This window comes from Calypte anna, chromosome 23, assembly GCF_003957555.1.
Source record: "Calypte anna isolate BGI_N300 chromosome 23, bCalAnn1_v1.p, whole genome shotgun sequence".
Taxonomy (NCBI): domain Eukaryota; kingdom Metazoa; phylum Chordata; class Aves; order Apodiformes; family Trochilidae; genus Calypte; species Calypte anna.
The window spans coordinates 277,150-301,744 of NC_044268.1; the positions used below are offsets into that span (position 1 = coordinate 277,150).

At 46.4% G+C, this 24,595-nt stretch overlaps 1 long non-coding RNA gene across 1 annotated transcript in view; it reads right to left on the reverse strand.

Annotated features, from left to right (window-relative positions):
* Positions 1-24,595, reverse strand: part of LOC115599579 — a 39,295-nt gene that overhangs the window by 11,214 nt on the left and 3,486 nt on the right. The window contains exon 3 of the long non-coding RNA XR_003988510.1: positions 8,554-8,648. This is a non-coding gene — a long non-coding RNA (uncharacterized LOC115599579). The remainder of the gene's footprint in view (positions 1-8,553; positions 8,649-24,595) is intronic.

Sequence of the window (24,595 nt, forward strand, 5' to 3'; positions counted from 1 at the left end):
AATTATGACCCTGGTTTCTGCTTTGCAAAATTTTTCCTCTTTGAGCCTTTTGAATTCATTCATGAACAGCAGAATTGTGAGGGAGGAGAGCTGTAAACGTGTCCCAGCTCTGGCTGCAGAGAGAGGATGCTTGGGCAGACAAGTAGCAATCTGACACACACCTAAAAATAGAGAAATAAGCCCATCTGGAAGATATTTTTCATTCCCTTAGGAAGAGTAAGTAGCATTCATACAACCAACTCTGGAGTATAAGAGAAGAAAGACAGAAAATAAAAAATTATCATCGAAGAAAGAAGGAAGTCCAGGCCTGGGTACAAAAGTGTTAAATTAAAAATACAAGGACTGTGTGATAATTGCACAAGAGCTTGTTTGTTTTCACAGTGAGCTTCTGCACAGCTCACAAACCAAATGCTGTGACCTGCGGGGCTCCAGGGGTTGTTCTGTGATGCCAAAGCCTTACAGCAACAAACTGGTGAGCAGGTAGCCCAGCATCTGCCTTGAGAAGTCCTATTCTGACTCACAAAGGGCACTACAGGTACAGAACTTCAGGAAAACAAACACACTGGAGTTAAGAGCCTTGATTTTTTGGATTAAGCATTTTCAGGATGATCAAAAGGTTGATTTTCAAAATGTGATGCCAGAGTTTCACGGGGTTTTCAGAGATCCTCAAATATTAACACCAGGAGACAGAATGACAGATGAGAAAGCCTGACCCCCTGCTAAACACAGGCTGCAGAATACCTCAGACATTTCTGCATCCAGCTCATCTCTTGCCCTTGAGCTTCAATATCTCTTATGAAAACAGCAAACAGCCTTGATTTAAAGACTATAAATAGTGGTAGAAGAAGCAGTTCTCTAGTTAAGATGTTCCAGTGATCGATTTCTTCTAAGATTCTGTTCCTTTTTTCTAGGCTTACTTTGTTTAGCTTTGTAGCCCAAACCCTACATCTATAAAATTAAATACCAATTTTTTGGTTGTTGTTTTTGCTCTTCGAGGAAAAATGTCCTGACTACCACAAGCCATGAACAGATCTTTGTGGGCCTTTCCTAAAACCAGCCATATATGTTGTAATTCCCCACCTACAATTACTGCTTGAGATCTATTTGGGAGAAGAGAAACATATTTTACATTTCAGACCTTACACAAACCAAAACATCAAGAATTTTTGGAAACATGCTTCGTTTCAATCAGCCTTCTATACATCTTACACAAACTTTCCAGCAGCAACTGGTTTTGTGGTCTGCAGAGGCTGACAGTGACATTGTGGAACGGCTTTCGATGAGCAGCAAAGGTCAGGAGCCAGAAACCATCATCATTTTCTCTGGTCATTGAGATTTTATGCTGCTTAAGGTTAAATGGAAAAAAAACAAAAAAAAAAAAAAAAAAAGGAAGAGATTTCTATTCTTTGCTGTCTCTTTAACATTCCAGTTCTGACATCTTGCAGCAAAATTCCTACTACTTTTTCTGTAGCACCAAGGATTTTTAAATACTATTCTTAAATACTGCAGAGAAGAAAAGAAAAGATTTTTATTTTTTTTCCTTAACAACTTAATAGACACAGAACTGGCAGTACCTAAGACTCAGAGTTGAACACAACACCACCATCAGCCCCTGCACTTTACCCCTTAGCATCCCAGGGCACGGCTTGAGGATGGGGACTGCTGTTTTTAAAGCTACTTTCCAGGGACTTAAAGCAACAATAAAACTGCAGGGCTATTACAGCAATCTAAAAAAGTAAAGCTAACAGGGGAGCAAAGGCAGGAGCTGTTCCATCTGGCTGGCAGATTGCATGGAGCTGAGCTGTGCTCACTATTTTTGGAGGGATTGGGAGCAAGGTCAGCCCTTCAGAAGAGCTCCAGAGCCACTTCTCCCTGTGGCATGGAGGAACTGGTTTACTAGATGACACTGTATAAATATTTTGCTGAGCTGCAAAAGGAGGAAGCTTCCCCAGCCCAGGGCTGACACGTGTCATGATGAGTTCCCAGGCACAATGCTCAATGAAGGCTATTATCCAAAAGGGTGTTTATTTCACACTGCAAAGCTCTTGCCAGAACACACAATCATGCATTTTACCCCACGGAGAAACTCCTCTCCCAGAGAGAATGGGATTATTATGTTGGGATTAACTCCTTGGTGGTGGCAGTGGGATTTCCCCTGCTCCCTACACAGCTCCAGCCCCTGACAGAGCAGCACTGGGGGCACAAACGTGACTTCTGACACCTCCCCCCATCCCAGTGAGCTAATTAAAACCCTTAATTTCAGTTCAGACAAGTGAGATTTGGGCTCCTTCCACTTCTTCACTGGTTTCATTATCTCACCTGCTTTGATGCTCTGCATATGAGCCCTTCCCCTCCACCGTGAGGCAAGGAGCAAACTTATCTGAAAGGGTTGCACTGGACTGCAGGGCAGAGGACATCAGCACCTGAAGGATTTTACTTCCCTGGGGTATTTCATTTTCACTCTGATTGTCATTTTCTTAATGAAGACAGAGGAAGGAAACAGCAGGGTAAAAAGCCTCTATCTTTGCAATTAAAACCAAAACCCTTCTGCCCAGCCCCAGCACGCTGCTGCCTCAAGAACAATTCTGATTGTCTTTTACTGTCACTGCACTGGGGTGACCACTGTCCCTGAAGCAGCCATTCCTGAAATGCACAGTAAGTAAGGGCAGGATTAGGCCTTACTGACCTTCTGCTCCTCTCCCTGCTGCCAGCTGGGAAGGTAACAAATTTCCCAAGCATAATGTTTTACCCCAACAGCCCAACTCCACCACCAGCCAATCCTTAGACAGCCTCACAAAAATAGAAATCCATCATTCCTGTACTACAGGGTCCTGGTGAAGTGCTGCATGCCAAGCTGGTCTCAGAGCCCAGACGTCCTGTTTTGCCCCCTCTTATCATGAAAAGCTTCTCTTTTTCCACTCTCAAGAACCACGCTGCAAGCAAGCAATGATAATTTCCTCCCACTTCCCACGCAGCAATCTTCCCCCTGAATTGAGTGCTGGAGCTTCATTGCCTCTTCCAGAAGAGCAAAAAAATCCTGACTTCACTGCATCGTGCTGAGGGTTTGGGCCACCACAGGGAGCTCTGGGAAGCCAGAGGCCAGGAGGATGCTGTCATGGTCTGAAGGGCTTATTCATATGAGAAGGAGAGGAGAAGAAATATTACAGACTAGCATCCAACCCTCTGACACCAAGAGGGTTTGAACTTAAGGAAAACAGGATCAGGCCCTAGGTTTGTGGCATAGAACCTTTCATTTCTGTGAGCAGCTTTCCTGTTGTTCAGCAGGGAGATGTGCACACCTCCATATGGCCAGGACTTTCTGGCCATCTGTGGTACACAGAGATACCACTGAACTCAGCACTCAAATAACTTTCCTCTGTGTCTTCCCATGAAGTCTTCACCTTCTGTAATGCATTTCACAGAATCACTGAGGCTGGAAAGGACCCTGAGTTCATCAAGCCCAGCCCATGGCCTGACACCATCCCATCAGCCAGACCATGGCACTCAGTGCCCCATCAGCCTTTCCTTAAACACATCCAGAAATGGTGACTCCAGCACTCCCTGGGCATTCCATTCTACTGCCTGATCATGCTCTCCATGAGGAAATGCTTCCTGATATCCACCCCAGACCTCTCCTGGCACAGTTTCAGGCCATGCTCTCTCATCCTGACACTCAAGTGCTCAACCCCCACCTGACTACAACTTCCCTTCAGGTACCTGGAGAGTGATCAGGTCCCCCCTGAATCTCTTCTCCTCCAGCCTAAACAACCCCAGCTCCCTCCTCAGCCTCTCCTCATCAGACTTTCCCCCTGGTCCCTTCACAGCCTCCTTGCTCTCCTCTGGACCTGTTCCAGCACCTCAATAGTTTTCTTGAAGTGAGTGGCCCAGAACTTGGACACAGCACTTGAGCTGAGGCCCCACCAATGCTGGGTACAAAGGGAGAATTCCATCCCTAGCCCTGTTAGCCACACTATTCCGGAGACAAGCCAGGTGCCATGGGCCTTCTGGGCCACCTGAGCACAGTGCTGGCTCATGTTTGGTTCTCAACCAGGTCCCTCTCTGCTGTGCCTCTCTCCAGCCACTATTCACACCACAGCAGAGGTCAGGAGGAGGAGAAAAATCAAGTTTGTAGTTTCTATGGATCAGGCTCCTCTCCTGTTCACACCACGTTTGGTACAATGTCACCCAGAAACACAACTGGGGTGCAAAGAAAGCCTTCTTCCACTTGTGTTTCCCTTTGCTGATCTGTACCAGCAGGAGCACAGGACACACTGCCTGGTTCTTGCAAGGGGAAGGAGCCAAATAAAACCTGGCTTCTATCAGGCAGCCTGGAGAGATGTCTTGTTAGCACTGGGAGCACTGCTGGCAGCAGGAAAGCAAGTTATCTGGCTGGAGTAATGTAATGTAAACCTTACACCATGTCACTAGAAACATTCAAGGTCAGTTTGGACAGGACTCTGAGCAACCTGATCCAGGTGAAGATGTCCCTGCTCACTGCAGAAGGGATAGAACTAGATGAGCTTTAAAGGTCCCCTCCAACCCAAACTATTCTATGATTCTATGATCACAATTCTCAAGGTATTTGGCCTTTAAAAGATACTTGACTTGAAGTGAACAACCTTGAGATCTTGCTACTCACCTGGACATACAAGAACTGCTGTTATTGACAGTGATGTGGACACCTGAGGGGACATTTCTGTTATTTGGTCCTTTCCCCTGCTTTTGAGATACTCCTGCAATGCCTACCTCCCCCTCACTCAGTATCTCTGGCTCCTGTACTTCTTCTCTGTAGCTCTGAGAGCATCCAACAAGTTTTAAATCTCCATCCTGCCTCCCAGAGGAACCATCATCTCTTTCCTCATTACTCCCCTTAGCCACTAGTTATCATTCGGTGCAACGATGCCATCAGGTCCCCAAAGCACAGTGGGACACTGCCCACATACAGAATGTGTTGTGTGAGCTATCAGACACTTCCAGTAGAAAAACCTTGTCCTGATTTTAATGTGACACTTGAGGCCTAGGGGAAAAGCCAGCAGACCTAATGAGAAAAGTCCTCGTGGCTGCCTTGACTTTCAGGTCTGATCAGCAGCTCACCTACGTTGTTTCACTCCAGGGTAAGACTAGGAAAGCTCATCTTCTTTCTATGAATCATCAAGAAAAGAGTCCCAATTCAAATATTGCTGTCACAACACCAACTTGTGCTGGAATTTATTTTTAGAGGCAGCTTAAAATAGAGTGTGTGTTACCTTGCTGAAAAACATCACCTCTAGCTGGGTAAAGGGTAACCCAGGAGCTGTGATTCACTCTCCTGGGCGAAGAAAGGACTTGTGCAGATCACCAGCCTGAGAGAAAACACTGGAAAAACAGAAGGGAAGGGTCCAAAATTGGTCATAGCACCCCTCTGCCAATGGAAAGAAAAATTCCAGGGTTTAAAAAGAGGAATGAGACAAAGAAGATTTTGGAAGTAACAGTGGGCTTCCTGATAAAAAGTGAAAAGAAAAAGCTACATGTAACTTAGGGGAAGGGATGTGGTTCCCAAGAGCTGACCCCAGGTCTGAAACAGACTCTGTGGGCTCTGGGTGTGAAACCTCATTGCTGCTGGGGAGCCAGATCCTAATGCAAAGCCTTGAGGATGTACCCTGAGCTGACACCTCTGGTACCCCATCTGCACCAGTAAAGTAAGAGAAAAGGAAAACATTCCTTGGATGCAGAATGGACCAACCCTGCAGACAGGCACCTCTGAGGCTGAGAAACCTGGGTTTGTTCAGCCTGGAGAGAAGAAGGCTCAGAGGAGACCTTCTGACCATGTTCCAGTAATTCAAGGGGGCTACAAAGAAGATGGAGACTCCTGATTTCCAAGGAATCCCATGGACAAGACAAGGGGCAATGGGCACAAATTGCTTCTGGGGAGATTCCCATTGGACACAAGAGGAAAACTTTTCACCCTGAGGACAGTCAGACCTTGGAATGGTCTCCCAGGGGCAGGGGTGGATTCCCCCACTTGGGAAAGTTTGGAGTCTCAGCTCAATGGGTGCTGGGACATCTCAGATCAACAATAAGATGAGAAGGGTTGAACCAGGTGTTCCTTGAGGTCCCTTCCAACCTGACATTCTGTGATTCTATGACCTTAATATTTTGGCTGAACCTTCCTGAGGAAGCTCACTTTTTGCATGGTGACTAAATAGGAAACGAGAATAGAAGGATGAATCTGATGGAAAATTACCTCCTTTGCCAGATCCTGTTCTGCAGCCTTCTCTATATGAGGATACATATGGGCAAGCACATATGCAATGCCCCACAGTTTTGTTTTGGGAAATATCTGAACAGCTTTTCAGAAATGGAAAACTGCAAGAGAAAGAAGAAGTAAAAAAAAAAAAAAAAAAGGGATGGGATGTCAGTGGCATATGCAAGTGAGAAAAGATATGGCTTTTGGTGAGACACACAAGTGGAAAATTACAGCAGGATCATTCCAGAGGGAAAAGGCCACGTGTAGGATGGGGCAAGGATGCTTTGCAGATGGAGTTTTGCCATAGCAGAAGGTCAGGAGCAGAACTAGGATGCTGCCAGAGGGGAGATTTGGTACAATTCTCAAAAAAAGCTGTGAGAAGAAATGTATTTAAAGACATTAGCACAGGGGCCACCTACAGACAGGCAACATGGGGAAGGTGACAAGAGAGGGATTGACTGACAACAGAAGACAGAAGGGGAGATGGATGGTTTTAGATGCTGGACATGATACAATCCTCCCTAAAAGCCCAAACAGCCAGAGATTTATATATTGCACCACCAGAACCAAGGAAAAAATATTGCTAAAACTCCTACAGGTTTCCAACAAAATTCTTCAGACATGTTTTTATTTCACTTAAATAAAAGCCAGACAAATAAATGAATCCTAATTAATCTGATTATTGCAGCAGTAATCATCACTTACTCATACTGTAAGCTTTTCTACCCTCTCTTCAAGATTAATTACTTTTGTGCACCTGCTTTTAACACCACACTACCAGATAGTACATCACTCACATGATGTACTCTCTACAGTGGTATTTAAGGCTTTTCCCCCCAAGAATAAATCAGTTTTATGTAGTCCAGAGGCCTTGAAAAGATCAAATTGCAAATCTTTGTTCACAGAAATGAATTTCTTCTCAAATTCTTGTAATTTTGGGAAAGACATACAGGTGACAGAGGAAGGGTCCAGAAATCATACTTCTTAAGTGATTACCTGTGGGCTCCATCCACCTCTTCCATTGTCATTTCTTGTTTAACACCAACATTTTAACACAAACAGTGACTCTCCACTATATTTCTGTCTCCATGGGCAGCATCTGGCTTTGCCCATTGTGTTATAAGTATCAGCTTGGTCTATAAAGCCTCATCTATCAGACCCCAAGGAAATTCAGACACCATGGAATAATGCACCCTTCACCATCTCCACCAAAACTGGGTAGTCCTGTGCTACAGAAACGTGGTGCCTGAGCCAGAGGGCTAAAAAGTCCAAGCAAAGGACAAACAAAAAGACCATCTAGATGGACACACAGCTGCTGCCACCCCAAGCAGGTCCCCACCATCACCCACCCCTGCCTGGAAGTCATGAAACAAACTGTGTTTGCTTTCCTTCCCTCTGGATCACAGCCCCAAGCACTCCTTAACATTTTCTCCCAAGGAACAAGGGATGGGACAAGAGGAACTTTGGGCACAACTCAAGTTGTGCCAGGGGAGGTTTAGGTTGGAGCTGGGGAAGAATTTCTCCCTGGAAAGGGTTGTCAGGGCCTGGCCCAGGCTGCCCAGGGCAGGGCTGGAGTCCCCATCATCCCTGGAGGGGTTTCAGAGAAACCCCTGGAGATGTGGGGATGAGGGACATGGGGTGGGGGTGGCCTTGGTCAGCAGTGGGGTCATGGTTGGACTTGAGGATCTTGAAGGGCTTTCCCAGCCTGAGGGATTCTGTGGTGGAGTCCCCATCATCCCTGGAGGGGTTTCAGACCTCTTCTCCCAAGCAAATAACAACAGGACAAGAAGAAATAAATGGTGTGAAGTTGCACCAGAACAGGTTTAGCCCAGGTGTTGGAAGGGGCTGTCCAGGGAGGTGGTGGAGTCAGCATCCCTGGAAGTGTTAAAAAAAAATGTGTAGCTGAGGCACTTCAGGACGTGCTCCAGTGGGCATGGTGGGATTTTCTGGGTTGATGTCTGGACATGCTGATCTTAGAGGTCTTTGCCAACCGTGACAATTCTGTGATTCTATGAAAAAACTTTAACAAAAACATAGGAAAAAGTGGACTTGCTGACTTCCCAAGAAAGGATAGTTTCTATTCTTTCAGACCCCTGGTCTTGTTCAGGAACTGGCATGGTAAATAAACTTAATTCTCATTCCAAAACTTCCAAGGGGTTGATGAAATCTCTTGCTTTGGGACACTCATCATATTGCCTTTTGCACTGCAGGATGCTGCCCCAGAGCCCACTGCCAAAGGGAAATACCTTTTGGCTGGGTGGCCAAGTGTCCCAGCTTTAGTCTGTATTTTTATGATTTATCTGAATGATGAAACATGGTATGCTTACTAAAACTGCTGCTGATACCAGGCTGGGATGGGCTGCAAGTACTTCGGAGGCCAGGATTAGGATTCAAAATGATCTTGATAAATTGTAGAATTGGTCTGGAAAAAAAAAAAAAAGAAAAAAAAAAGAAAAAGACAGTTCAGGAATGATGGGTGAATAGTGCTAAGGCAGGAATAATTAATGGCATGGACACAAGGGAAATAAATATCAATTCACAAGGGTGGGGTTTTTTAAAAGCATCTCAGGATAACTGGAAATCACAAACTACACAGGGGATGAACAGTCATATTTCTGTAAGAAAACCCAACACAGAATCACAGAAAGCTTTGGGTTGGAAGGGACCTTTAAATATCATTTAGTCCAACCCCCCCTGCAGAGAGCAGGAACAACTACAACAAGCTCAGGTTGCTCAGTGCCCCATCCAGCCTGACAATAAATCTTTCCAGGGATGAAACATCTACAACCTCTCTGGGCAGCCTGGGGCAGCCTTCCAGCACCCTCAGCACAACTAATTTCTTCCCTCATCACACATACATGGAGAAGGGCACCAGGGGCACAAAGGGAACTTTGGGGTTCTGTAGCACTACTAGACTTAAAAAAAAAAATTCTAGAGAAAGCTCCAGTGCAGAAAGCAAGAATAATCAGAGACTGAGAAAGCACAGACTAGGAAAACAATGAAAAAAATAGCATTTATCTAGACTATAGAGTAAAGGTGACAGGGAGGCATCATCATGGTCCTCAGACACTTCAAGAAGATCACAACATAAGGGAATGAACTTGTCAAGATTATTATCATAGAATGATTTGGGTTGGAAGGGACCTCTCACGGTCCCCCAGTCCAACCCCTGCAGTATCAGGGACACCCTCACCCAGATCAGGGTGCTCAGAGCATCCTCAAGCCTCACCTTGAACATCTCTTGCCCCTCATCCAGACCCATGCACACAGTCCCTCTCCATCACTATGAGGTCTCCCTGGAGCCTTCTCCAGGCTGAACACCCCCAGTTCCCTCAGCCTGGCTTCCTAGGAGAGGTTTTCCAGCCTACTGAGCATTTCCATGCTCCATCAGGTCCATGTCCTTCCTGTGCTGAGGGCTCCAGAGCTGGAGAGAAGCTTAGCACAAGATGTCATAGTCCTAAATTTCACCAGCAGCCAAGAGAAGAAAATGTAGCAGGAGGAGCCTTTCTTGCTCCTGAGGCTCCACGAGCTGCTGGCCTCTCCCTTGCCTTGCACCAGAGTGAGCTTCTCTCTGTGGGTGTGTGTCCCACCTTTATTGGCCCCCTGGTAATAGGGGCCTGCCCTAACCAGGCACAAGTGGACTCACACCCACTCTTTGGCAACTCGAGGCACCTGGTTTATCTTGTTTCTCTACAAGAAAAGTACTAAAAAAAATGAAGGAGAGCTGTGGGGGCTCACCCCAACCCAACAGAAAAGTGAAGACACCATCCATCAGGTGTCTGATGGAGGAGATGGGTCTACTTGAAGTCTTAATTTTGTTTCAAGGGGTGAAGCAACCCAGTAATTGACCAGCTGAACCCCCACAAGCCAACCCAACCATTGCTAATTAATTCCATGATGAGAATTGAGGCCACGGACCCATCCAGCACCTGAGCCACCCAGGCAGCCCCATCCTCCCAGCTCCTGTCTATCTGTGCCAGCCAGGTAGGGGAAAGAACTTATTATAATCATCTCAATATTGTGGATAGAAGAGTTGAGGAGACCAAATCACATGCCAATGTCATGCAGATCTTCCACGTTAAAAGAAAAACCTTGTCCTGGTGTCATCTCAGAATAATCTCTGGGAAATATTAAAGTGTATTCCACAGAGGGCTGGCTCAAACGTTTGCAAATGCCCTGCTTGTGGCAGTATATAATAGGAGGAGAAAGCAGTTGTATTTTTTAACAAATCTGCCTTCCCACACACAGGAAATATTTGATGGCAAGTGGAAGACTGCAGCAGCACTGATTTCTCATTAGAAGTAACCTGCACAGAATAAGGACAGGGCTGGAGGGCAGGAGGCTGATGGCTGCTGAATGAAAACAATATTTTTAGTCACATTTACTGAGTGCAAAACCAGATTTAAAATAAGCTGGAATTTATTTATTTTTTAAAATAGGTTTAAAATAAGCTCCCAGTCTGGCAGGTGGAAGCTGCAACAGAGCATCTCACCTGGCCTGGCAAAGAGCCTTGCAATGGCCTTGGTGTGGCTGGGGCCAGGTTGGTCCAGGCAAACCAGCAAGCCACAGAATCTTCCCTTTGCTCACCCAATGAAGGGACAGTCCCTGGGCTGTGCACAGATCCTCACCAACCACCTCCAGAAGCCAAAAGGGGCTTCCAGCAGCCCTTGCTACTCCCCCAGCAGCACCAAAGCCCTGCTGGCACCAGGCTGGAGATGAGCCAGGAAAATTCAGTGCCAGAAGAGGCATCACTTTGAACTGGAGAGAATTTTCATTTTAAAGGGAAAGTTAAAAAAAAAAAAAAATAAAACAAAAGAAAAATCAGCACTTCAGAAGCACACAGTGATGCCAGCCAGCACAAAACTGCCTTGGCTTGGGGACAGTATTACTGTCACATCACTCCTCTACTGCTGAGGCTTCTCCAGGGCATCTCTAATCACAAAGAGCAGCTGAAATGCCAGTGGGAATGAATTCTGCCCTTGCTGATGCATAAACATCTGCACAGATTTCCTTTCACATCACCTTTGACAAGCTGGGTCTCCAGCCCTTACCCCAACATAGCTGGGGAACATCCTATGAAACAGGAGGCAGACTTCTGCCAGTAAGTTACACCAGTCTGAACTGGGAGGCATCTGCCCCATCTGGGTTTTGAACAAAGAACATCAGATCAAAAGGAAAAAGAAAAGGAGGGGGAAAAAAGCAGCAGTCCAGGCACTGGAGCTCAAGTGGCTGCTCTCACCCTCACTAACAAGGCTGCCTGCTTTCTGTCTCCAGGCAATAACTGTGGCATCAGTGTGAACAAAAGTTTAAAATTCCTACACCAGAGGAGGGTTGGGGCTTCTACGACCTTTCCCTGGGCATTTCTGGAAGATGGTGGCACCACCACGTCCACCAGGCAGCTCATCACCCCAGCATCCCCTCAGCAGATGCCTTCAGACAGGGAAGAGCCACGCTGCTTCTCCATTCCTGTTGAATAAAAGCTTGCAAAAACATTTAGATGGAAAATAATCTATTTCAGGTTGACAACAGCTATGTAAATCACAGAAACACAGAATGTCAGGTTGGAAGGGACCTCAAGGAACACCTGGTTCAACCCTTCCCAAATTATTGTTGATCTGAGATGTCCCAGCACCCATTGAGCTGAGAATCCAAACTTTCCCAAGTGGGGGAATCCACCCCTGCCCCTGGGAGACCATTCCAATCTCTGACTGTCCTCAGGGTGAAAAGTTTTCCTCTTGTGCCCAATGGGAATCTCCCCAGGAGTGATTTGTGCCCATTGCCCCTTGTCTTGTCCATGGGACTCCTTGGAAATCAGGAGTCTCCATCTTCTTTGTAGACCCTTTGAATTACTGGAACATGGTCAGAAGGTCTCCCCTGAGCCTTCTCCTCTCCAGGCTGAACAAACCCAGGTTTCTCAGCCTCTCCTCATATGGTAGATGCTCCAATCCTCTGATCATCCTCATGGCTCTTCTCTGGACCCTCTCCAGCCTGTCCACACCCTTTTTGTCCAGCAGAGACCAAAACTGAACAAAATACTCAAAAAAAGCAAACAAAAAAACCCCACAACTAGTATAACAAGGAGATGTCTGGAAAGTTTCCTTTGCAGTGACTCTGTCTGGAGATGGTCACACGTGGGCAGCTCTGCTCTCTGACCAAGCTGTGGGCTTTGCACTACTGCTGGCAGGGCTTCAGCCCCCATGTCCCCACCAGGTCTGTGCCCCAAGCAGATCTGCACAAGATGCTGCCACTGAAAATGCAACTGAAAGCATCCAGGCTCTTGATTCAGAAGGTGAGAACAGGTACTAACACAGCTGTGGTGCTCAGGAGGTTGCCCAGCACCAAGGAACTCAATTTCTGGACTGGCCATTCACCCCCTGAGAAGAAAGAAAAGTAAAATCCACCATTTATGTGCTATTCCACCCTGCTGACAGGAAAGAGCTGGAAAGAGCCATTGCTTCTGAGCTTAATTACATCCGATGCTTCTAAGGGTGAGGGAAAAGAGCACTTCATGAGCCAAAACCAAAAAAGTTAATCTATTATACTGCAGCAAGGACTCAGCATCTTCAAAGCTTTCCCTCCCCACACCCTGAAGTGTGAGATCAGAGATATTTTTTTCTCTCTTATTTTTTTTTCTCATTTCCTGCCTGGCCTCATACTCTCCTAACAATGGATCAGGATTAATTAACATCAATGTCAAAATTAAAATCCAGGACTTTCTTGTCATCATCTCGGGAATTCAACTAAAGCCCCTGTAGGGATGGACTGACCATGCTGCCAGCTTGGGTAACACCCTTCACCCATGGGGAGCTGTCGGGTGAAACCCACCTGGTACTTGGCACAAAGCTCCTGCTTTGGGGGAACTCCTGACAGTCTCCTCAAGTTGGGTCTTTGTTCTCCATGCACCTCTTCTAGACCCACCATCACCATTTCTTTTTACATTCCCAAGTAGGAAGCAAGAAGCCTGAAACTGTGGCCTGAGGGGAAGAAGAGGCACTCTCAGCAGCAGATACTGCAAGCCACAAACAAGTAAAAAAAGGAAAAACGAGTCCTGCAGTCTATGGTGCTCTGAAACAAGTGATTAGCAAGGAAATACCTCTGGATTCTTCTTCAAATATAAACCTTTAGCACTATCAGGCTCCACGTTCTCAGGAGGTCACTTTTTGTAGGCTGCAAATGACCAGAAGTCTTCTCTTTCTCATCTACTGGGCATCTGCTCAGCAGGCAACACAGCTTCAACCCAAGTGTTTCAATGAAAATGTGGTGTGAAAGGGTGGGATACAACCCCCCCCCCCAGCCACCTCCCTCCCTGCAGGGGCCAGGACATGACCCCTCAGACAGGCAGCTCCAACTTCTCCATCCTGGCAGGGATCCATGGAAGTCCCTCCAGCCCTGAGCAGGCAGCAGGCAGCTGCAGCCTCACAGCCACGGTGATGTCTTGATGGAAGACCCTCAGGAGATCTGCAAACCCCCCTCCTTCCCACGTTTTGTATACCTATTAGACACACAATCTTCTCTGAGGAAACCTGCTGCCAAGCATGCCACAGTGTCTGTGGCAATTTCTGCAGCTGATGCTCGCTGGGTTTATTTTACTTCTGTGTGGTAATTCATAGATTTTTCAAGGTGTCAAAAACATTGCCTCTGCCTTTAGAAGTCATCAAGAGAAGCAAAGAGAGTCACAGGCGTGGGGAAGTGTTTGGGACTTTTAACTTTTTGACACTTCTGCAGAAAATACTCTACTGAACCAAAGGAAGAGAGCAAGGCTGTGAACTGAGATTGAACCAGGCACTCATGAGACCTGAGCCCAGGATGAAATCAGTTTGAGAAAACAGTGTAAAAAAGAAAGCAGAATCTCTTTGCTGAACACTGACCTCCATCTCTGAGCAGAAAGCATCATATAGGCAGTTCTTTCAGTACAAAATAAGATGGCCAAACATATGCACTAATGACTCATTAAGCAACAAATCTTTGCTTTGTCTTCCTGGCAATGCCAAATAAAGAGCTTCACTTTCCAGCCTCAAAACACAAACATCCAGGTTCCTCTCAAGGGAGAGTGACCAGAAAGCTCTCCCCACCCTACCCTGCAGCACGGGGGGAGATGAAACCCCCTGCACCACTCTGTGCAGGCATGCTGAGCTCCAAAGCAGAAACCAGAACCTTCCAGGGGTTTTAAGGTTTTAGCAGTCTGCTAAAGCAACCCCAGGGCAAGATGAGCTCTAGTTGGTGGCCAACAGATGCCCATCTCTGCACTGCATGTGCTGAATCCCACAGTATTTTCATCTCCCCGGACAAGAAGCTCCCACACTGCAGCAATTTTTATGCTACAACTCTTCTTCATCAACCTCCTCATCTGACAGATGACACAAAAGTGCTTTGCTTGAGCACAGCATCCAAGATCTTTTGTCATTTTTAAACTCCACTCATGTCACAAACCCACTTTGCAAGGTGCAGCTGGGTTGGGTTAGTTTTTTTTTTTTTCTCTGCCTTCTGACAAAAAAATAAAATAAAATAAAATAAAAAATTAGCAATTCTCTGCTGTGGAGAGAAGTTCTGCTGTACTTTTGCTGGATGACACACCAAAGAACCACAACTGCACAGCCCAAAGGAGACAAACGGCTGATGCAAACGGAAAACAATGCAGCAAAAGGAAGTTAATCTGAAAGGCTTTGTTCTCTCAGGGGCTTTTTGGGGTATCTCCTTTCCATAGAAAGTTTCCACTACAGTTATTTAAATGAAACTTGTATATTTTTGTCCTCAAACCTGTGAGGCTGCACAGCAGAAGCTCTGATGAAAATCAGTAAAACAACACAGAATTGTGCACAGGTTCTTTGGGCAGAAACACAAAGAAAGCATGAGATGATTTGAGGGCACACAACTGCCTGCAAGAACATGAGAAGTGAGAGCCCAAAGGTGCATAGGCATCTATATAGAATCATAGAATGGTTTGGGTTGGAAGGGACCTCAAATCCCACCCAGTGCCACCCCTGCCATGGGCAGGGACACCTCCCCCAGCCCAGGGTGCTCCAAGCCCCATCCAACCTTGGACACTGCCAGGGATGGGGCAGCCACAGCTTCTGGGGGCAGCCTGGGCCAGGGGCTCCCCACCATCATACTGAAGAATTTCCTCCTAATGTCCAACCTAAATCTCCTCTCTTCAAGTTTTAAACTATTTCCCCTTGTCCTCTCGCTCCATTCCCGTGCAAAAAGCCAAACCCCAGCTTTCTTGTTGACCCCTTTCAGATACTGGAAAGGGATGGGGCAAAACAGGGAAAGGGAAGAGCTGAATGAACACTAGGAAAACCCTCCACCAAGAGTCACCTCCCCATTACTTGAAACATCAAGGCTGGACAAACATCCTCCCGCTATCAGGTTGGAAACGTTCCACTTCAGGATGCAGATTTTCATTATTATCATCTCTATTTGGGGTTTGGAGGATTCAGACACAGGAGAAAAACGTGCCCCTGCATGAGGAGTGCAGCCTGGGTCAGATCTCAGACCCGAGCCTGGGCCTCTGAATGATTTTGGGACATCTGTGTGCTGCTGGCCTCTCCTCACCGTGCAGATGGATGAATATTAAAGCAGCTTTTGCTTCCTGGCACTGAGCAGCAATGCAGTGGCACAAACACAGCATATAAAAGACCAGTTCTGCAAAAAAGATTTACAATCCACCTTTAAACCCTCCAAAGGGGTTAAATAACGTGGTGAGCACGGGTTTCTGGTGGAAAATGACTCACAGGAAGGATGGCAACAACGCACTGCTATGAAATATTAAACATAATAGGTCTCTCTGCCATGGACTGAAAGAATAATAAAAAAAAAAAAGGAGGTAAGTGGATCTGTGTTTTTTTTCCTGGTTCTCCAAGTCACTAATGGCCCTGTGGGTCTGTGAGCAGATATCAACAGCATGCTGCAGGTACCACAATTTACTTGCTGCAAATTCTTGCCTGGCATTTAATTAAATTTTTATTGTGGCGATTCCCATCAGCACACTTCCCAGCACCAAACAGAACAGGCTAAGTGGATCTTTTGGAGCAAATGAGGCCAGTTTATCAATAAAATACCAGGGCTCTGAGAGGGGAAAAGAAAGTGTGTGGTAAGAGGTTTGGTTCTCTGATGGTTTTTTCCCTGCATGGGGGCCCTATGGTGCTGTTCCCAGCACTGATCTGAACCAGCCTGAAGTCAGCTGTGGGACAAGTCCAGCACATGGATCATGTTTTTCTGCCTGGGTTACACAGGATTTCTTTAGAAGCAGAGGACAGAAGAGCTGGACTCAATAGTTTACTTGTCCAGCTTGGGAGAAAAGCATATTTACTCCCAAAAGCTCTTTATTTGCTGTTTCATCTCCCACATCACAGACCTTTTAGGAACAATCCTGACCTGCTGGGAAGATCTGGACACCTAATGAAGACTCCTCATTAAATTTCTTGGTTTTTTGGTTTTTTTTGCCTAAAATGATGAATTCCTGCAGCTGCCAGGGAGATGGAGGGACACCAGGCTTTGGTGGATGCAGCCAAGGGACTGGCTCTGCTCAACCTCAGACTCCACTGCCCAGACCTTGCATGGCTTCACCTGGGGCACAAGATCCCCTTGCTCCTGTCCTGGGTGTTTTTCTGGTGGGTTCTATAAAAACTGCTAAGTATAAGCATGAATGTAGGAGACCTGGCAGCTCTGGGGTTCTCATACAAGCTGCCACCTATCCCAGAGGCTCTGGCAATGGTCAGGTTTGCAGAGGTCCCCCCCCAGATGCAAAGAGAGAAGAAAAACCCACAGGTACCTCAACAGATACCTCCTCCTGAATCACAGATGGAGTGATCCCAAATCTGTGAGTAGAACAACACAACCAAGGAAGGAAACAGCCACATCCATGAGAGCTGATGCTGGATAGCACCAGATTATCCTAAACCTCAGTGTCCTTCTACCAGCTGAGGCCAAAAAAGAGGGGAGGAAAGTGGAAAAAAAAAAAACAAAACCCAAGACCAAACCTCCTCAGCTGCTTGTATATTTAGAAAGACTGAAGCAGGAGAGCTGTGATCTCAGACCAAGCTGCAGGTGATATGGGGTTGCTAAGAAAAACAATGGCAACCCCTCACTGTCCTCAGCTGGAGGAGAAAGAGGCTTATGCACACACCAGCTCCAGGGCCAGGAGGGATTAACACTGTCATCTGTCCTACAGCTCACAGGATCAAGGAAAAGAAGCTCAAAAAGAAGCTTAAAAATACTGGTCTCTAGAAGATCTAAAATATGCAGAGAGAAAGTAGATATTAGCACCTTTCCAGAGTCCCTGGGGTTAACAGGGGCAGAGCTGAGCTGCTCTGCACAAAGCTGCAAACCTCCTCCCCAAAGGTATCTGAGGATGCTTTACCTCCCTGTGCAACTACTCTGGGAAGTCAGGAGAGACAGAGCTAGAATGATGGATGCAAAATTAAAAGCTCAATAAATAATTAATTGCTGAGGTCATCAAATTGTACGAATCTGTCCATCTCACTCCCTGCTCTCTGGTTAACCAGAGGAGCCTCTGTTTCAAAGGGAGTGAAGTGGTCCTGTAAGAACCACGATGTCTGCATGCTGCTGCCATGGAGCTTGTACTGGGTGCCATATAAATCAATAGCATTAAATCATTTGCTAAATGCTGTAAAGACTTTCAGTGTGTTAAGCAAACAGAATGCCTCCAGAGATCCCAAAATAAAGTGAGAGGCGAGTTGGAGTAACTTATTAAAGTAATTATTAAAATGCACATAATCACTAACCATCAAATATGTATAGCAGAGACAAGACCTCTTTTCCTCTTTCCGGTATCAGCCTCTCCACAAATGCCAAGGAAAAAGAAAACTCTTAAGCACCACAAATAAAATAGCCAGCACACATGAAAGCCAGCAAAGCCACCCCACTGCCCAGCCACTGAAACCTTTTCTCTTCCCCTCCCTGAGTTTTGCCTCCATGGGTGATCTCTCTCAAGCTGGGACCACACACCCAGTTTTTCCCATACATGCAATTTCTAGCACATGATGGTGATAATTCTAATTGTAAATAAGTGGCTAATGACAGTGGACATGAATGCCCAGAATGGAAGATGCTTTTCCCACAGCTGATGGACTGCAAAGCTTGTTGCATTCTCCAGAGACAAATGCTGACCCTGGTGACCTGATGTGACCCAGCATCTCAGGTCCCCACCAGCAGCAGTGACAGGACCCAGTCTCTGCATTGGGTTGGATCACCTGCTTGATAAGAAATAATTACACCCTCCCAAGTGTTTGAAACACCAACAGAAGAAAAATCAGGTTTATTTCTACAGCTAAGGAGGAACTGGGACAATGTAGCTGCTCACACTGCACTTTAGTGAGAGTTAACAGGTAATTTTTGCACCAAATGCCAGTGCTTCACAGCCTCACCCATGCACTCCCAGGACAGGCAGACACATTCCTGACACTCAGTGAAGACTTCCTGCCAGCTCAGAAGGAATGGGATCTGAGGATTTCTGTCCTGTTCACACACTTCAATTTTTTTCTTCACACCTGTTCAGTTCAAAGAACTTCAGCTGCTGGTTTACCATTTTGCCATCCCATCTCCTACCTGCTGAATAATTCCAAATTCTGATGAATGCAAATCCAAATGCAAAGTATTTTCTAACTTTGCAGCAAATCCCCACTGGTAGGGGACAGATCAAACCAGGGAGGCAGCAGACCATGTCCACGGCAATGAATTACAGGCAGAACCTAAAAGCAACTCTTCCATGGAGACCAGGACTAGAAGGCAACTAGCACCTCATCTGGGACTTTCCCTTAACTTCTTTAAAGACCTGAATCCTGCATAATGCATAATAAAACCAACACTGCAGGCTTTTTTTTTTTTCTTTCTTTCTTTCTTCCAGCAGAAAACCAGCACAGAGCTGCCTTAGGGTTATGAAAAAAATCTTCACTTTGGCAGCTAATGGCTTTCACCTTCCTCACTTTGCTGTTTCTGAATGCAAAAGGAGCCATTCAAAGCTGGCTTTGCAAAAGCAGCAAGGTTTTAATAAAGGCTCCTTGAATTAAAAAGGATTACCTCAGTAATGATCCAAACCATGGCAGTAAACTCATTAGCCAGTGAGTCATTACCAGAGGATGCTCTCAGATGTGAAGATCCAGCCTGTGCTGCTGCCGGCTCTGGTTTATGGTGTGAGCAAGATCTTAAGTGATTCTTGGATCTATTTTACCCATTTTGGCAGTTTTTAAAGTGGCTGCTGGACTATCAGTGATGAATTTATCTTGCTGTAGCAGAGGGGTTGGTCTAGATGATCTCTAGAGGTCCTTTCCCACCCCTAACATTCCTTGATTCTGTGAAAAGCCATCATTTCCCCAACCTCGAGTGCTCGTGAGCCCTAACTATGAATCTTGACCATAATATGTTTTCTTAGTTATTCATAGTCATTCTCTGGAGCATGAAGCACTTAGGATATTATTTAAAATAGTATCACTTTACTTGTATTTAGCATTTTTCACATTGGTGGAAAAAACTCTGCTGTGTTTTACAAACTGCTGTGGAGGGAGTGTGGCAATGCTCCTGGGAGGGAGGGAGAATATTTTTAACCCCATTTTACAGAAGTGGGAACTGAGGCACGTATTTTTCCACAGAAGGAGATTGGCCAGAAAGACTTTTGAATCCTTGCAGGGTAGTTTCCAGCAGAGATCCTCACTTCCAGAAGAAACGTCCACTTATTGCAGACTACAGTGGTCACACTGTGGTGTCCAGGGCAATTTTCTCACGTAAACAGAATGGTGAATCGGTGGGGAAGAGTGGTTTCTCTTCAGATTTTGTTAATTTTAGCCTGTGAAAGTCATGAAGGAAATACCTGAGCACTATGAGCAAATTTGTGGGAGATAATTAAACACCCAGCTCAACTTCCCTTCCAACTCAGAAAAGCTTCACATTCTTCTGTAGATATCTACAGCTCTATTTTTGCACTTGGTTCTAGCCTGACCTTTCATTGCACTGTTTTGTTCCAAAGTCAAACACTACACATCTTCAAAAAACCTTTAAACATGACCAAAACTCCCCCCACACACATCTCTTTCAAACATGCAGAGACCCAACAACCTGTTAGTGGGTTCAAATACACACAAGAACACTTTGTCCTGCCCCTACCAGCCCTGACATCCCCCAGGACAGAAACCTCCCAGTTCAGACCAGCACTCCGGATGGGATGCCAGAAGACCTCAAATTTGAGTAAAGAAATCCCTTTGCTGTTTTCACATGTACAAAGAGCAACTGCTGTGAACAAACAGCTCTTCTGAGAAGAGCCACCCCAGAAACACCCCTCAGTGCTCACCTGGGAGGAGGATCCATCCCCATAACCACCAGGCACTACTTCTCCATCCTTCCTCACACCCAGCTCATCTCCTTCAACCTGGTTCCTCTGCAGCTGATATCACAGAATCACAGATTCACACATACCACCCAAGGAGGGCTGTAGTCCCTCCCAGAGGGTTTATCAGATTGACACCCCACAACAACAGGATGGAAACTGCAAATTACCAACCCCTTCCAGAGCCCTGGGCTAACCCAGCCCAGCAGCCGCTCTTGCTTCACAGGTGGCAGGTGCCATCCCAGAGCTTCCCAAAACTTTATGAAACATTTTTGGTTTGAATTTCTACTCGACTCATTTTAGCCCCATCTTAAGGTTTCCTATAGCTTTAATTTATGTTGGTAAATCTCCTCAGAAAGGAACAAACCCAAAAAAACCTGAACACAGGAAACCCGTGGGCAGCTATTTACAGAGTCAGCGATGCCTCATGGAAAACTCTGAAACACATTCCCGTTAGTGACAACCCCACTGCTTTGGCCCCGGGTCACTCCCTGTGTCCCCTGTGGTCCTCAGTGTCACACCAGGACCAGCAGGGCCTGAGGAGGGCCCTTCTATCCAACATCTTCTCCTTGGCATCTCCCAGCAGCATGGGGCAGGAGGAACCAGCCAGAAATCTGGGGCCCATGGTTTTCTTCTTGTAAGCTCCTAGAAGCTCTCTAAGTTTCACAACCTGTTTTGTGAACCCTGTACCCCACTACCCAAACAACAACCACTCATTCTCCTTCACCAGCTGCAACAGCTTCCAACCATTGCTGCCAGCAGCAACACAGATCTCTAAAACATGCAACCCACAACTTACCTGACTACCTATAACTTGTTGGAAGCACATGCTCCCCCCACAAACACTCATAGAGTTGGCCTTTTACCCCAAGTCCATACTCTACCTTGAATTAGGAATGCAACCAGCTCACAATAAAAAACCCCTTGGGTCCCTTTGTCACCACTGGCTCCTGGTTCATTATGATACTGATGATAGATGGGGCTATCAAGAGAATAATCATACACCTAAGGATGAAGGCAGCCAGTCCATGTTCACCTGAGACTTAAAGCTACAGGAAATTCTTATCAAAAGTGACAGTGGGTGGTTGTAGAATTAATGATTGTGTCTATTTTGTGACTTTTGAGTTCCACATTGTAGTGAGATGCCCCTCAGGAAAAACCATCTGAACAATGCAGAAGTTGGATTGCAATCTGGACGTAGCTGTGTGGCAGGAAAGACATCAGGGAACTACTACACTGAAAACCAGGTTTGCTGGGAAGAAGGCCAGGCTCAATTTTATTGGATTCTGAGGTTTTCCCTCTAAACTGCACCACCAAATGAGGGTTTAGCAAACCCCTCCAGCTCTCAGTGCATCTGAGAGCAACATTAGTGAAGAAACCCAAACTTTCTGTCTGAATTCATCTGGATCTAGCCAATTTCTGACACACCTTGCTTTCCTGCCTGAAATCTGCAATTCAAATGGAGAAGCAGAGCAAAATAACCCCAAGGCTTCCCAGGGCTGCAAATCCTGAATAACTTCCAATGAGCAGGCGACCCTTGAAAGTCTAAAGAAGGAACAAGGGTGGATGAGTGGTGTGGAAAAGATAGCTTAGGATTTGGAGACTGAGGAGCTGTTGAGACTGAAAACCTCATTTGCACACAGTAGATTATGTTATTAATATTTAATAAGGTTCCTCACAAAGCTGAAGATGCCCTGTGAGAAGGTACCAGTGGCTGACCCTCCTGCTGGCTCCTGCCTGTGTGAGGAGATGGGGCACAGGATTCACAACAAGGAGGAAAAGGAGCTCTTGCTTACAGCAATTCCATTTTGGGCAGGCAGGAAAACTTGATCTCACTCGATTTTCCTCTTTCTTATCCCTGCTGCTGAGCAGTTCCCAGAAGAAAAGTGCCCCCAAATCAAAATTTCCATACAACTGAAGAAAAAATAAAAATAATAATAAAAAAAAAATTGAAAAAAAGGTTACAAAAATACCATCTAGGTGTTTTTAAATGGGTGAGTTACTGTTCCTCTTAGGGTAAAGGCTTCCCAGAAGGTTTCCACACAGTAAACACTCAGGGGTGGCTCTGCTCATCTCACTCAGCTCCTCGTGGCTCAAATCCTCACCTTGCCTGCTGCACGGGCAGCCCCTTGTCACCTTCTCAGAAAGCTCAGAATGTGGGCAGTTGGCAAAAACCAGAAAACCAGTGCTGCAAAACCCACTCAGAGCCTGGGCTACCTCGGGAGGAGGGGCCCAGCTTGGCTCAGGGCTTTGCAAAGAGAAGGAGGCAATGTAAAGGATAAGGAAAATTTATAGCACATTTACTTTCAGCAAATGTTTTTTGAATGACTGAATAAACCCCCACTCTCTTTAACACGAGGCCTCCCTGGCACACAATGCAGCTTTTGATGCTCATTAAAAGGTTTACCTTATGCAGGCATGTAATTAGAGCCAGGCAGGATAAAAATCTCCCTTCTGATTACTGCATCACCTATAGAGATCGAGATCCCAGCTGAGGGTGCAGAGCCAGTCTAGGAAATACCATTTTTCTTGAATTCAAGTCATGGCACGCACAGCAGGATCACAACTCTTGCAAGGTGGTCTCGGCAAAGCCCAGGAGAGGGAGCACCAGTGAGAAATCGGTCGGGATTAACAAGTGAAAGGTGGGAAGAATTCAGCAAGTGTAATGGGCAGTGTGGAAACAGAATAAATATTTCCCTGCATCCCAACTGGTCCGGTGACTGCAGATCCCAGCAGAGCTATAAAGATCTACTAACAAGCAGTCTTTTTAAAATCAAAGACAATGGTGTTGAATGTATATTTTAAATAAATTGCTTTCCTTTTCAGAGGACTTCCCCTCCCTTCTCCCCCCCCCCTTGAAGTTTGAACCTCCTTGCCAAGAAACCAAACGCCTTAAAGCGCCTTCGAAACGGCGAGTCTGCCGAAACCCTTTTCACATTCAAAGTGTGCAGCCAAACGTGGCCAGAAGTTGTGACAGCAGAGCTCCTCCGAGCACAGAGTCAGCATGAACCTGGGTGATCATAGAATCATAGAATTGGCTGGGTTGGAAGGGACCTCAGAGATCATCAAGTCCAACCCTTGATCCACTCCTGCTGCAGTTCCCAGCCCATGGCACTCAGTGCCACATCCAGGCTCTTTGGAAAGATCTCCAGACACGGAGAATCCACTACTTCCCTGGGCAGCCCATTCCAATGCCTGATCACCCTCTCCAGAAAGAAATTCTTTCTCATCTCCAACCTAAACCTCCCCTGGCACAACTTGAGACCCTGCCCTCTTGTCTTGCTGAGAGTTGCCTGGGAAAAGAGCCCAACCCCCCCTGGCTCCAACCTCCTTTCAGGGAGTTGGAGAGAGTGATGAGGTCTCCCCTGAGCCTCCTCTTCTCCAGCCTCAACACCCCCAGCTCTCTCAGCCTCTCCTGATGGGGGGAGAGAGGAGGCAGCCGGAGGAGAGGCAGCTTTCCTACCGCCACAGAGCCACCCGACGTGGCCCTGGGACTTTGCCAGTGACGTAGGGCAAGGGAGTTCCCAGGAGCCCCTCATTAATGAGCAGTCACCCAATCACCGGGGTGGCCGAGGTGATTTCCCCAGCCGGGATGCACTTCCCTCCTTTCTCCGATTACTGCTAAACCACCCGTGGCAGCGATGCCTTAGCCCCGCAGCTCAGGAAAGGTTTCTCAACAGGGCTTTTGTTGTTAACTTCAGCAGAAATATTATTTTCGAAACCATTTCTCCGGGGACTCACCCCACCGGATCCCCTCAGTAGTCCCCCACATCCGATCCCGCTCACACACGCTGCACACCACGCAAGCTGAACACTGAGCTATTCTGTCGATGGCTGCTGTATATTTTTCAAGAGAAAACTCCAAACATTTCAGAGTTTACTCGCCCCCCCTCCTCGGGGCTCCTCACTCCTCCGCCCCGGGTTGTGAGAACAGGATTCTGCTCAGATGGGAAAACCAAACCAGCAGAGTCTGAGGCCCCAGCTCTGCTTTTTGAGCCACATTTGCACCTGGGCAGGCACTCATCGGGGTA